The following is a 12,195-nucleotide window of genomic DNA, read 5'->3' on the forward strand; positions in this document are numbered from 1 at the left end:
GAGGGCAATGAATGTACAAATGTGCTTTACACAATTGATGTATGTATGGATTGTGATAAGAGTAGTATGAGCCCCTAATAAAACGATTTTTTAAAAAAAGTATCACTTCCATCCTTCACATAATCCAGCCTCCTTTATTCTAGTTATGTATTGCTGCACAACAGACCGACTCCAGGAGTTAGCGATTTAAAACACTGGTCATTTATTTTCCCTATAGATCTGCCATTTGGGCAAAGCGATCACCCAGATTTTCTCCCTGTGACGTCAGCTAGCGTCGCTCATCTGAGCCTGGAGAATTTAGTTCTAAAAGACCCCATTCACATGGCAAGTCAGGTGGTCTTGATTATTGTCTAGGAGCTCAGTTGGGGCTGTCAGCCAGGAACCTCAGTTTCTCTTCATGTGTGCCTCTTTAACAGGCTGATGGGGCTTCATCCCAGCGTGGTGGTTTGCTTCAAGAGACAGTAAATGGAAGCTGCCAAGAGTTTAAGACCTCTTCCTGGACCTGGCCCAATAGCACTCCTGCCACATTCTACTGGTCAGGACCGCCAGAAAACCCATTCCATTCAAAGGAGGAGAAAGTGTGTCAAAGAGTATGTGGCCATCTTCAATATTCACATTCTCCTTCTACCTTTTGAAATAAGTCGAAGCCAAGTTTTATGTGCTGAGTTATTACGCAGGAGAGAGGCGGGTGAGGGGAAGTGGAGACGAATGTGTGTGGGGGGAGTGATTGAGAATGTGAGCCTTGCGATCGGCTCTGTTCAGCTGTGTCCCACTACCTGTGCGCACTCAAGAACTCAGCCCCCTGTGGCTACGCAAGAACTCCCCAAAGTGCACAGCATGGGCCAAGCTTTTGCCAATGATTGATTGCAGAAAGAGTATTATCTGGGCTCGTACTTCAGACACTTTTTCCTTTCTCTCTGTCTCTGTCTCTGTCTCTCTCTCTCTTTTAGCCTACTGGGGCCTACACTTTCTAGTGTGCCCTCTGCTCCCCCTTCACCTCTACAGGGGGTTTTCTCTCTCACCCTGCCATCCCTGGCAGACTCTGCCATTAGAAATGCTTGCCATACAGACGTGCAGTTCTTGGGGGCAGTAGCAAAACCAGGCGCAAATTTGCCGCAGCTGTGCTTCCAGTGAAGGCTTCCCGGTGACCCTGGGCATGATTCATCTACCTTCCTCAGGTAGTTGAAGCAGTCCCAGAGTTAATGAGTTCCAACCAAGCTGTGGCTCTTTTTATTTTTATTTGCTCCTGCCGTGCCCACTGAGCATGAAACGGCCCCCACGGGGAGAAAGAAGGAAACTGAAAAGAAAGAAAAATAACTCAGCACTCATGCATCCACATGTGTGCATGTGCACGCGGCGCACACACACACACACATGCAATTTCCCTAAAGTGAGTGTGCATAGTCAGTATTATGTTCTCTGAACACAATGAAAAGATTCTTCTGGTTGCCTCTAGTTTCAAAGCTTCCTCATTGAAGAGAAAGAGAGGTTTCAGCACTTTTGGCCAGGGTAAATTAGAGGACTATCAACCTGGTTTATAAATTGATGTAGGTTCTCTGCGGTATATTATTTCAGCATTATACCCAATGCCTAGAAATTCTCCCCAGCTCTTGGTCTGCAATATACAGAAGAGATTGATTTGATCCTGATTGCAATTAGTTATAATTAATGCTAAAAATATATTTTTAAGGCTCAGAGATTTGGAAATAAACTCCAAAAAGAAGATAAACACTAGCCTATCTTTTGTAAAATTTAAGCTCTTAGGATTAATAGCCACCTCATTTAGAGTTATCAGGAAATTCAACGAACCTGGCACGCTTCATTTTTCTGTAGCGGACTTCCTGAGCACCAGAGGTCTGAACGTTTCTGATTAAGCCTGATGCATTAATTAGTACACCAGAGGAGGACATTAGAATTAAGGCCCTGCCTTCAACTAGCTGTGTGACCTGGAGCCTCTGGGAACCAGCATGAAAATGAATGTAGAGACGGGGCTGATTTTAAACTAGACAGAGCAGAATTTGAATCTCACCCCACAGATTACTGACTTTTTTGCTCTACCCAATTGTGTGTGTGTTAAAACCAATAGCAATCTCTCATGCCGCAACAAAAGAGCATGGCTGCTACACTACCTGGTTTCCCAGGGCAAAAGTTTTAGATCAGTGGTTCTCAACCTGTCGTTCGGCCCCAAAGGGGTTTCCCAATTCATAACAGTAGCAAAATTACAGTGATGAAGTAGCAACGAAAATAACATAGTGTAGACGTTTTTCCCCAATCCAAAAATGATTAATTGCATAACAAATCTCTAGCATTGCTTTTCACCTTGTTTCCATTCTCAAAAATTCTTTTATATTTCTGGTGTCAGAAGTGGGATTGCCCAGGTATCTGTGGTAACAGCATAGGTAACAAACTCTGAGAATATGAGATTAATTGCCAGTTTTGAACTTTGGTACCAACCTGAGCTGACTGGGATCCGTCCATCTACTTTCTATCAGGCCAGTCAGGTAAGTAGCAAAACACAAAACATGTCTCAGAATCCTAGCTCTGTGCCATTCATAGTAACTCTTCTGAGATTTATTTTCATATGGCTTAAATTGTGAGTTTTGGAACTGATGGCTTAAAAGGTAGTGCAAACACCAATATTCATTGTGAGTTTGGTGAGAAACATGGGCTTAGGACTGTCTCAGGGAGGGGTATGCTGAATCCAAGAAAGCTGTTGATATTCCTAGAGGAACTCTGGCTTCCTTTACAGCCAAGAACTATGGGTCTCAGTCTTGTTTGTGTTTAGATTTTTGTTTAAGCTTCTTAACAGCAGTTTGTTAAATCAGTGGCTACTTTAGGGAACTTTACAATTAGAAACATTAGTATAATTAAGATCTAAAATAAAAGACTAGATTTCTAGTCAGCAGAATGAATTAACTCCAGAAAGAATGAAATCATTTTTGTACGGCTGGTATAAAATAACTACACAAATATTTAAACCCAAAAAATATGTGGGCACAGGTCAAGCATCTTATATGCACTTATGGTTCTTGCCAATGACAGAAAGACACCTGAGTGGATAAGTTGGGATGTGAGGTAGGCCAGAGAACTATGCTCGCCACCATCACAAGAAAAGTTGCATGCAACATAGGCACACTGGGAAACAAAACACTGACCAAAGCTCAAGGCCGATTCCCTGCTAGGAATTTTATTTGGCTCTGAGAAAGTAAAGGTTCAACTTAAGAGAATATGATTCTTAACATCCTTGATAGATGAACCTGGTTTTCCTCTATATCAGGAATCTGGTTTGGGATTCAGTTAAAAAATACTGTAAGTTGAATATACTTGAAGTAATTTAGAATTTCAATGATTACTTTGGGAAAATGAGCTTTCATTTCCATTTGTTGTTTTCTTTCTTTTAGAACTTTTGTTTAATGCTCAGTTTTAGTCAGTATGTCTGAGTAAAAGCTTTTGATCTGAGACTCGAGTGTGAATGAGTTGATCTGAGACCTGTTTTCTGTTGAGTTGCTTCATCCTCATCCAAGAAATGGTGTATAAATTTTACAAAAATGGGCTACCATATGTTTATCTTGTGTGGTGTTCAGTACAAGCCTGGATGTTGAGCTGGTCTTACAGACTGGTGAATTTATGTATTTTTTTCTGGGGTTTTTTGGTCTGACTTTGTGTCTCCTCCTAGGAAGCCATTACTGGCAATTTTCAGTTTTTTCTTGTCTTCCATTTTTTACTAATGAGATGATCTTATTTTTCATTTTCTTCCAAGTAAAACTGCTTCTTCCACCTGTTTTGTGAAGTCGATTTTCAATAGATACATTGGGAAAAGATGTGATATGAATGGATCTACTTGAAAGGTGCACTGAAAAGAATGGATTGTTTATTTTTATAACAAATTTCTTCCCTAATGGGCCCTATAAAACATGTAAAAGATCTCTGGAAGAAGTTGTTCTGATTTATTTCGATAATAAATGCTTATATGAATTAAAATAGTCCTGATATTACTAGGAATTAATAAAAATGAATGTCTGAAAAAAATTAATTTGTCAATCTTAAGAGCAAAATTGTGAAAGCAAAATCTTCCCAAGAAGCTGAAGCGAGAGATTATGTGAAATAAGCTTTACTTAAGGGGGGGTATGATTTTCATTAATGCCAGAAAGAGAAGAAATTGCTTATCTTTGGCCTTTCATAATATAGAGGCCAATTTAAGCACATGTAAATAAACTGAGCTTAATAAATGCTTTCTTTATAATAATCCTTGAGACCCACAGTGATCTAGACATTTTGAAAAAAACTTGCTATAGCAAAGTTGGTGAAGAAATTAGACGGTGCTTAGCTATCAGAAATAACAGTATTTGGGGTCCTAAAGGCTTATCGTAAACCACAGAGTCATCTAAGTGAGGCATCAACCAAGTCCACATGGAAGAAGCACATGAGTTCATGTGATCCAAAGATTATAAATAATAAAATCATTATCCAAAGGAGGGAATGGCATAAGAGTTTAAATTGTGAATTCCTGGTTTGCAGAAGGCTATGGATGACAGTGAAAGCTGAGAATCCATTTGCAGGGTCCCTGCACGGATTAAGCCTCTGGTGGATCTCTTATTGGCCCTAGTTGAGGGATATGAACAACCTGAATATAAGACTGTGAGCAATGCAAGGCTGATAGAGAATATGTACTTAGGTTAAAATGTCATACCTCATCATTGACTTCCTGTTTGGCCCATGTTAAAGTTGTTCCACTCCCTCTAGCCACAATTGAGGGGCGGGAGGAACGTGACACTAATGGAATGCATTGGAGAGACGAGCACAGCAGTTCAGAGGCACAAATCTGACCTGAACAGTGAAAACGTGGTCAGCTGATCCCCCTCTGATGCACGCTGCACCCGATCTGGTTTTCCACATTTCTGTTTTGGTTTGGTTTGTTCATCTTTGGGTGCATTTCAGAAGTGTTATGTCATTGGAGGTCACCCTTGTGAAGCTGTGTGGTGTGTTTTTACGTATCTCAGTATATGAAACCCAGGATTGATTAACGTATAGGGACAGCAAGTAGAGTAAGGGTTTCAGGGATTGGGGGTACATGGTGGTGGGAGGGGAGGTAAAAGGGAGACAATGTCAAGGAGTCCAGGAAGAAAAAGAATGCTTGAAAACTGAATGTGGTGGCAATTGTACAATTCTGCTTGACATGATTGAACTGTTAAATGATATATGTATTAACTCCAATTTAATAACAGATTTTGAAAATAAAATAAAGTTGTTCCCGTTTTTAATATTTTCTGCTATCTTTTCCATTGAGGTTTTTCTCTGTTTTGTCAGGTCATTGTTGTTTTTTCATTTCCATCCTGGTTGTGTTTCCAATAATTGTCATTCTTTATAGGAAGTCCAGGATAGGTAGCTCTAAAGGCAGTAACTGGATCGATAATTGTCAAGGGGTATAACAGAAGAGATGGGGATGGGGTAAGAAAATAGAGAGCAAACAATAATGAATATGAGAATAAACCTTCTGAAATTAATTGTGGTAGTGATTGCACAAATCTTATGTGGTTGAACAATTAAATTGTATGATATTTGAAGTATATGCCAATAAAACTATATTTTTAAAAAACTTTCCCAATCAGGTGAAAACCTTTTAAATAAAATAAGATAAATAATGTGGGTATTAATTAGGTCGAAAATAAAAATGCTGTCTTACTGCAGTTACCAGAAATTGAATGGACCTCCCCAAAATGTATGAACAAATCTAATGTTTGATTGAAAACATACAAGAAATTGTAGTGTTTTCAATGGAAATAAAAATCTTTTAGACAAATTTGACTTCAATAATAACTGTTTTCTAAATAGTGGAGTTTCAAATAATTCACAGAAGTCTCTTTGATTATAGGCTTAAATTTATTTCAAAGCTTTTTATGTAACTTACTGACATCAAATTTACTTAATTCATTATATTTGCAGTTTATAGATTTCAATTTTATGTACAAGGATATATAAATATAGGTTCTAATAAATTCATGGAAATTTTTCATTATCTTTTAATTCCACTTGTCCACAAACTTTACAAAGCCCCCTGGTGTGTGTGTGTGTAGTAATATGTATATTTTTCCATGTAAAAGGCTGTAATAAAGATATGAAATTTAAAATGTTCATTAAAAGGGTATTTACTTGATATAGTTTAAGTTCTTATGTGTCTAAAATTTATAAAAGAAGAATGTGTGCTAATTTATAAAAGAAAAATTAAGAGATTTAATGTAAACTAATATATAAGGCTCTGGTTTCTCGCTGTTAAGGTAACAAACTTCTCTTTGGTGGGTGAAGGGATCATTTCATCCCCTATGTAAGCTGTCTTAAGGCAAGGGTTCAACAGAATAGAGTCGAGTTCAAAATGAAGTTACAAGGCTTTGGAGAAAACTCAGATTTTTAAGATCGTTGCTTAAATAACTCAAACATCATTTCTTGGTGACTTATCATAAACCCTGACAACCCTGAAACTTCATGGCAAGCCAGGAAAAATTTTACAAAGATAAAAGTGCTAAGAATAAAATAAAAAAAATTAATGGGATACAAGTTATATAAGATATATATGTTGCCAAATTGGGAGATGTACCAAATTTTCTTTGAGTTAAAATGTATGTGCCAGGAATGTTTGCCTGATATTGAACAATATGAGGGAGGTACCAAAAAGAAAAACAAAGAAAAAAAGCTTCATTGGGTAAAGCTTCCATAGTATGCATTTTTCCTGACAGGCGAGCATCTAGCAACTCACTCTGAGTTAGTGCACTCAGTGGCATTGCCTGGGAAGGTTCTCTGGTCACAGTGAATTTTTTCATCCAAGCAGTTTTGCTCAAACCTCACTTTTTTTGTGTGATGTCTGATTCAAGAGAATAGCGTGCAGCTGTGACATTTTGTTTCCTGCTCAGGAAAAATGCTGCAGAAACTGTTGTGATGTTGAACACAGCTTACAAGGACAGTGGTATGGGGAAAATGCAGGTGAATGAGTGGTTTTCTGGTTTCAAAAAAGGTGAAATGTTGATTGACAAACCTCATTCTAGATACCCATCAACTTCCTGAATGTAAGAAAATGTTGACTTGTAGTGCGTTTGGAGTTTGTTCCACAAGGTCTTACTGTTAATCAAGCTTTCTATGTAGAGGTTCTGAAAAGATTGCTTAACAGTGTGCAACAACAAAAAAGGCCTGATTTGTGGCAGACAGTGGACTGGTTTTGCCACCACGACAATGCACTTGCTCATGCAACCATCTCAGTGTGCCAGTTATGGGCAAAAAGCAGCATGTTTCTCTTGCCCCTCACACCTTACTCTGCTGACCTCAGTCCAGGTGATTTCTTTTTGTTTCCACAAATGAAGAGGGACATGAAAGGACAGTGATTTGATGATGTAGAAGAGGTGAAGGAAAAAAAAAAGGGAGGTACATTTCAGCCATCCAATCAGATGAGCTTGAAAAATGTTTCCAAAAATGGAATCACAGATTTGACAAATGTATTAAGTGTAATGGAGAATACTTTAAAGGTGATAAGGTTGTTTTGTAAAAATATTTAATATATATATTTGAAAAAAATTCTGGATTTTTGGGGGTACCCTAACTTTGTTGCCATTTTGTTTTCTTTGAATCTAACACAATCAGGTAATGGTGTAACTGAGGAATTCACATCTTTTATTCACGGAATTTTTATTACTATTCAGATTGAGATGGTTAAGGTTTATTGTGCCAACCTGCCACTGGATTCAAAGACTTTCTACCCACTGGCCTGTGATCCTCCTGAATTTGGCATCATTGTATTTTGTGAATTTGAAGAGGACTTTGTAGATTGGTGTCAGACATATGGGCTAAGTCGGACTTATTGGCTTGGACTGGACAGGATTAGATGCTTTCTGAATGTACACTTACCCTTTATATAAAACGCTCTCTTATACATATATGAGTTTCTGTGGATTTGTTTCCCTAGTTTACACAGACTAACACAAGATGTTGAGGCATAGAGGTGTTTTTTTTTAACTATTAAGATATTTATAGATTTGGTGTATTCTCAGTGTATTCTAACTTTTAGCATGTATCTCATGAGTATTATGTGATATCTAGAGCACTTTGAAAATAAGATAACCATTTTATTTAGAAATATTTGCATTTAATTTAAAAAATGACTAGATTTGGATTTGTATTGCTTCATAATTAATTCCCATCAGGTCTTTCACTTTTAGAAATTATTGAGTTAACTATGGCAATTTTTAAGTGTCATCTGCAGATAAATTTTACTTTGCTGATTCATGGAAAACACTATGATAGGTAGGTTTATTTTTCCAACCTGGCCAATAGGAACATGTAGAATTAATAAGGTCGAAGCTTGATAGGAGGGAAAGAGATAAATGGGTCAGTTAGCCCCACCGGCCTCTCTCTTGCTCTCTGGTGATTGGACCAGTGTGCGGCTGCCTTAGTGAGTTCTCTGCCTCAACTTGCAAGCTACACTACCTGTGAGTCACCCAACCTATGGATCGTGTTGCTAGAGTTTGAGGTTCCTTTGAGACCTGCTTCGCCACACTGCTGGTGTATACATTGCTTAAGCTTGGGATTGTTGGATTCTATCATCTGGCTGACTGCTGGTGACCCACCTTGCTATTTTCTGCCTCTGGTCAAACTGTCTGCATTGCTCTTCAGAAGATGCAGCCCTCTGCTTCCTTGACCTTGAACTGAGCAGCCCTCATGAGTTGAAGGACTTCCAGTATATTAACTGTTTCACAGAAGTGAGTTGAATTGAGCCCTCTGTACTTCTGTGTGGATGAATTAAGTGTTATATTCCTTAATGTTGTATATATCTATATAGATACACATATAATCATAAGTGTGCTGGTTTTGTTTCTCTAGAGAACCCTGTCTAACACACGTACCAAAGGAAATTGTTCAGTATTCTTAACAGATTTGGAACCAACAGAAAAGGGCCTTTATCCTAGCTCAGTTCAGAGATGATCATATAATAACTGAAAATGAAAAACTAGTTCTTTTTACTTTATAGTGTCTCATAACAGGAATTCTCTCATTTCAAATCTGGGCATCAAACAGTACAACATGGAAACCATGGAACTAGATTTGTTTAGAACTGTCAAGTGAGTGCTCCATCCTGGTTTCCTTTAACGGATTTCCTCTTCCTTAATGTTCTCAACCATCCTCCTTCCACTCCCTGTCAAGCCCCTCATCACTGCCTCCTAGGTGTCCACCCTGGATTTTGTATATTCTTTACTGCCAAGTATGTCTTTCCATGTTGCAGGGTTAGTTCTTATTTTTCTCCTTCACCTTGATAACAAGAACCATCACCTTTTCATTCACATCCCAGGGCCTGGCTGTTCAGTGTCCAATAAATACTTGCTAAATGAATAGAAGAAATCAGAGTTTAAAAAATGGTTGGATACATGAATGAATTCATGCATCACCCTCAATCCATCAGAATTCATAGTTAGATGCAAAGTCAAATTCATTGCTTTCTAGTCAATTCTGCTACGCAGTAACCCTCTCTGCCCTGTACATTTCTGAGGCTGTAGAGCTGATCTTGACAGGAGCAGAAGCCCTCTGTTTTTCCTACAGAGTAGCTGATGGTTTTGAACTGCAGACCATGTGGTTAACACACTATCACCACCACACCTAACTCATTCTCCAAATCATAAACAATTCCAGCATTCTCATGGATTTTTGTCACTACTGGTTTGTTCCAAAGTTGATCTGGGGGATATTGGCCAGTAAGATTAGCCAAGACCTAGGTTGTGGACTAGGGTCAAGGAGAGGACTGTTCTCGGTTGACGCAGCATGCTCTAATTGCACGGGCACCCTTCGTGATGAATGCCACATGAATTGGGATTCCTGATGCCAGACATCAGCCTTGTCTATAGCCCCACACTAGTTTTACTCTGCAATCTATATCCTGTGGGTCCTACTAGAATCTCTGGGTGGTACAAGCAACTACTGGGCTCCCCTGCTAGCCTGCTTACCTACCAAAAGGCTATTGGGTCAGGTTTACCTTAGATGGAAATCTGCTTCTAAAAAAAGTCAACCACAGAAAACCCCCACGGAACGTCATTCTACTCTGACTGACTTGTGTCAGGCCACCGTGAGTGGGCGATGACGTGGGGTCCACTGATTTTGATGCGTTCCTTTAGGGGGACTCTTGCAAGGACCACACCTTGTTAGTGCTGCTCACGCAGTCAAACCTGAACTTTTAAACGATGTCAGAAAAAGCCTGCCTCACCCTTGCCCTCCGTTTTGGCCTATTTTAAAGTTGTTTCAGGTTTCTTTGCAATTTGAAGTTTCTTTATGTTTTGTCTATTCATTATAAAAGGGCACAGGCCCTGCCACCAGGGAAGGCCCTCCTCTCCGAGAACTTGCTGGCCAGAGTTGGAAAACCCACAACACTAAAGGCCCTTTTCAAGGAGGAATTTGGTTATTGCTGTTAAGAATTTTTTTAGATACAAGTTTGCAGGTAGATATTGAATATTTACTGCTTGAAAAATTGTCATGAGCCCCTTGGACCATTGAGAGAGGAGGGTTTGTTATTTTGCCTGGACATGAATTTCAATATTCCAAGTATCAAGGAAGGTGTCTGTCCATCACTAAATCTCAACCGATGTATGGTTCTCTCTGAATACCAACAGGAAGATCTCTCAGCAAGCAAGGTAAGCACCACTTTACTCTGTCACGTGGAGTTATTATGAGTCAAGGTCAACTCAATAGCACTGCCAGCACCACCACTATTGTCCCAAGTGCAAGTCCCCAGATACCAACCCCCCACCATCACCACTTCTCTTTATCTTGTTCATTTTACCTCCCCAGATACCAACCCCCCACCATTACCACCTCCCTTTCGCTTGTTCATTCTTGCCCCCCACAAACTTCCTTCTCACCTCCCTTTCTCAGCTCTTAAAAGATCCAGAGAGTTGGGGTGCAGTCAGGAGTGGGCAGATCAAGTGAGCAGAGTTTGTGGCTTTTCCTTGGGTCCCAGCCGACCCACTTTGTCTGTTTTCAATGTATCCTCAACACCAAACCCCACTTACACAGCCAGAGAAGAGTATATGCTCCCTTACAAGAGTTCTTCAATTCTCCAGAGGCTTACCTTCCCCTAGCCACCTCTATCTCATACTGAGTTCTAACGGAATTTGCCACTCTGAGTCATGCAGCTTTTATTTTTTTCCCTTTCTGCATGTTGGTCTTAACTCAAGCAAAGAACTTGATCTCTTTCCTCTTGATCGCCATCTGAATATAACAAATGAGTAGATTTTATTTTTACTGTAGCATTAGGGGGAACAGTGAGGAGTTTTCACACTGCATGACGGTGCCTGGAATTTAAGCGTATTCGTTATAACTTTTAATAACCAACTTGTTACTCGGCCCTCACCATCCTTCTCCTTCCCTCTCTCTTTACTACCCACCACCCCCACTCCCGCCATCAAACCCACATTGATTACTTACACAAAATCTCTAACTGTCTCTTGGTTCCAGTTTTAGTTCCCTAGTGCTGCTAGAACACAATGATCCAGCTGGGTGACTTTAAAGAAGAGGAATTTATTTTCTCACAGCTCGGGGGCTCAAACTCCATGTCTGGTGTTGGCTGTATCAGTTCCTTATTTGTTAGTAGCCGTGGCCATCCTTGGCTTCAAGGATAATCTTGGCTTGTGGAGGAGGCTCAGGGTGCTCCTGTCTTCTTTGTACTATTGTGTCTATTCTACTGTTTTTATCAATCAGAAGTGATTAGGTTTAGGGCTCACTATACACTGGCATGGGCTCATTCGCATAACGTAAGGAAAACTGTATCTAAACAGGATCACATCCACAGGGACAAGGACCAAAAAAATCAACATGTATTTTGGGAGGACAAAATATATGTACAGCTCATAAAAGTTACCTTCTTTCCCCTATGTGACAGCAAGATGTTTCCAGAAAACAAGATCCTTTCCCTTAAAGAACTCTGGTATCTGTTTGAAGTAGTTAGTTCTACTACTTAGAACTACTGTTGAGGTAGTTAGTTTATTGTGCCAACCTGGCCATTAAACATTTGTGGGGTTAATTGAAGGGTGAAGGGATAAATGGCTCAGTAAACCTCTTCTTTTGAGTTCTCAGGTCTCTTGCTCTCTGATGGTCAGACCTGGGTGCAACTGCTTTAGCCAGTTCGCTGCTTCAGCTGGCAAAGCTCACTTCCTGCAAGACATCCCCAAG

The sequence above is a fragment of the Echinops telfairi genome, unplaced genomic scaffold (assembly GCF_000313985.2).
Source record: "Echinops telfairi isolate 266 unplaced genomic scaffold, ASM31398v2 ScPeMD7_25;HRSCAF=90, whole genome shotgun sequence".
Taxonomy (NCBI): domain Eukaryota; kingdom Metazoa; phylum Chordata; class Mammalia; order Afrosoricida; family Tenrecidae; genus Echinops; species Echinops telfairi.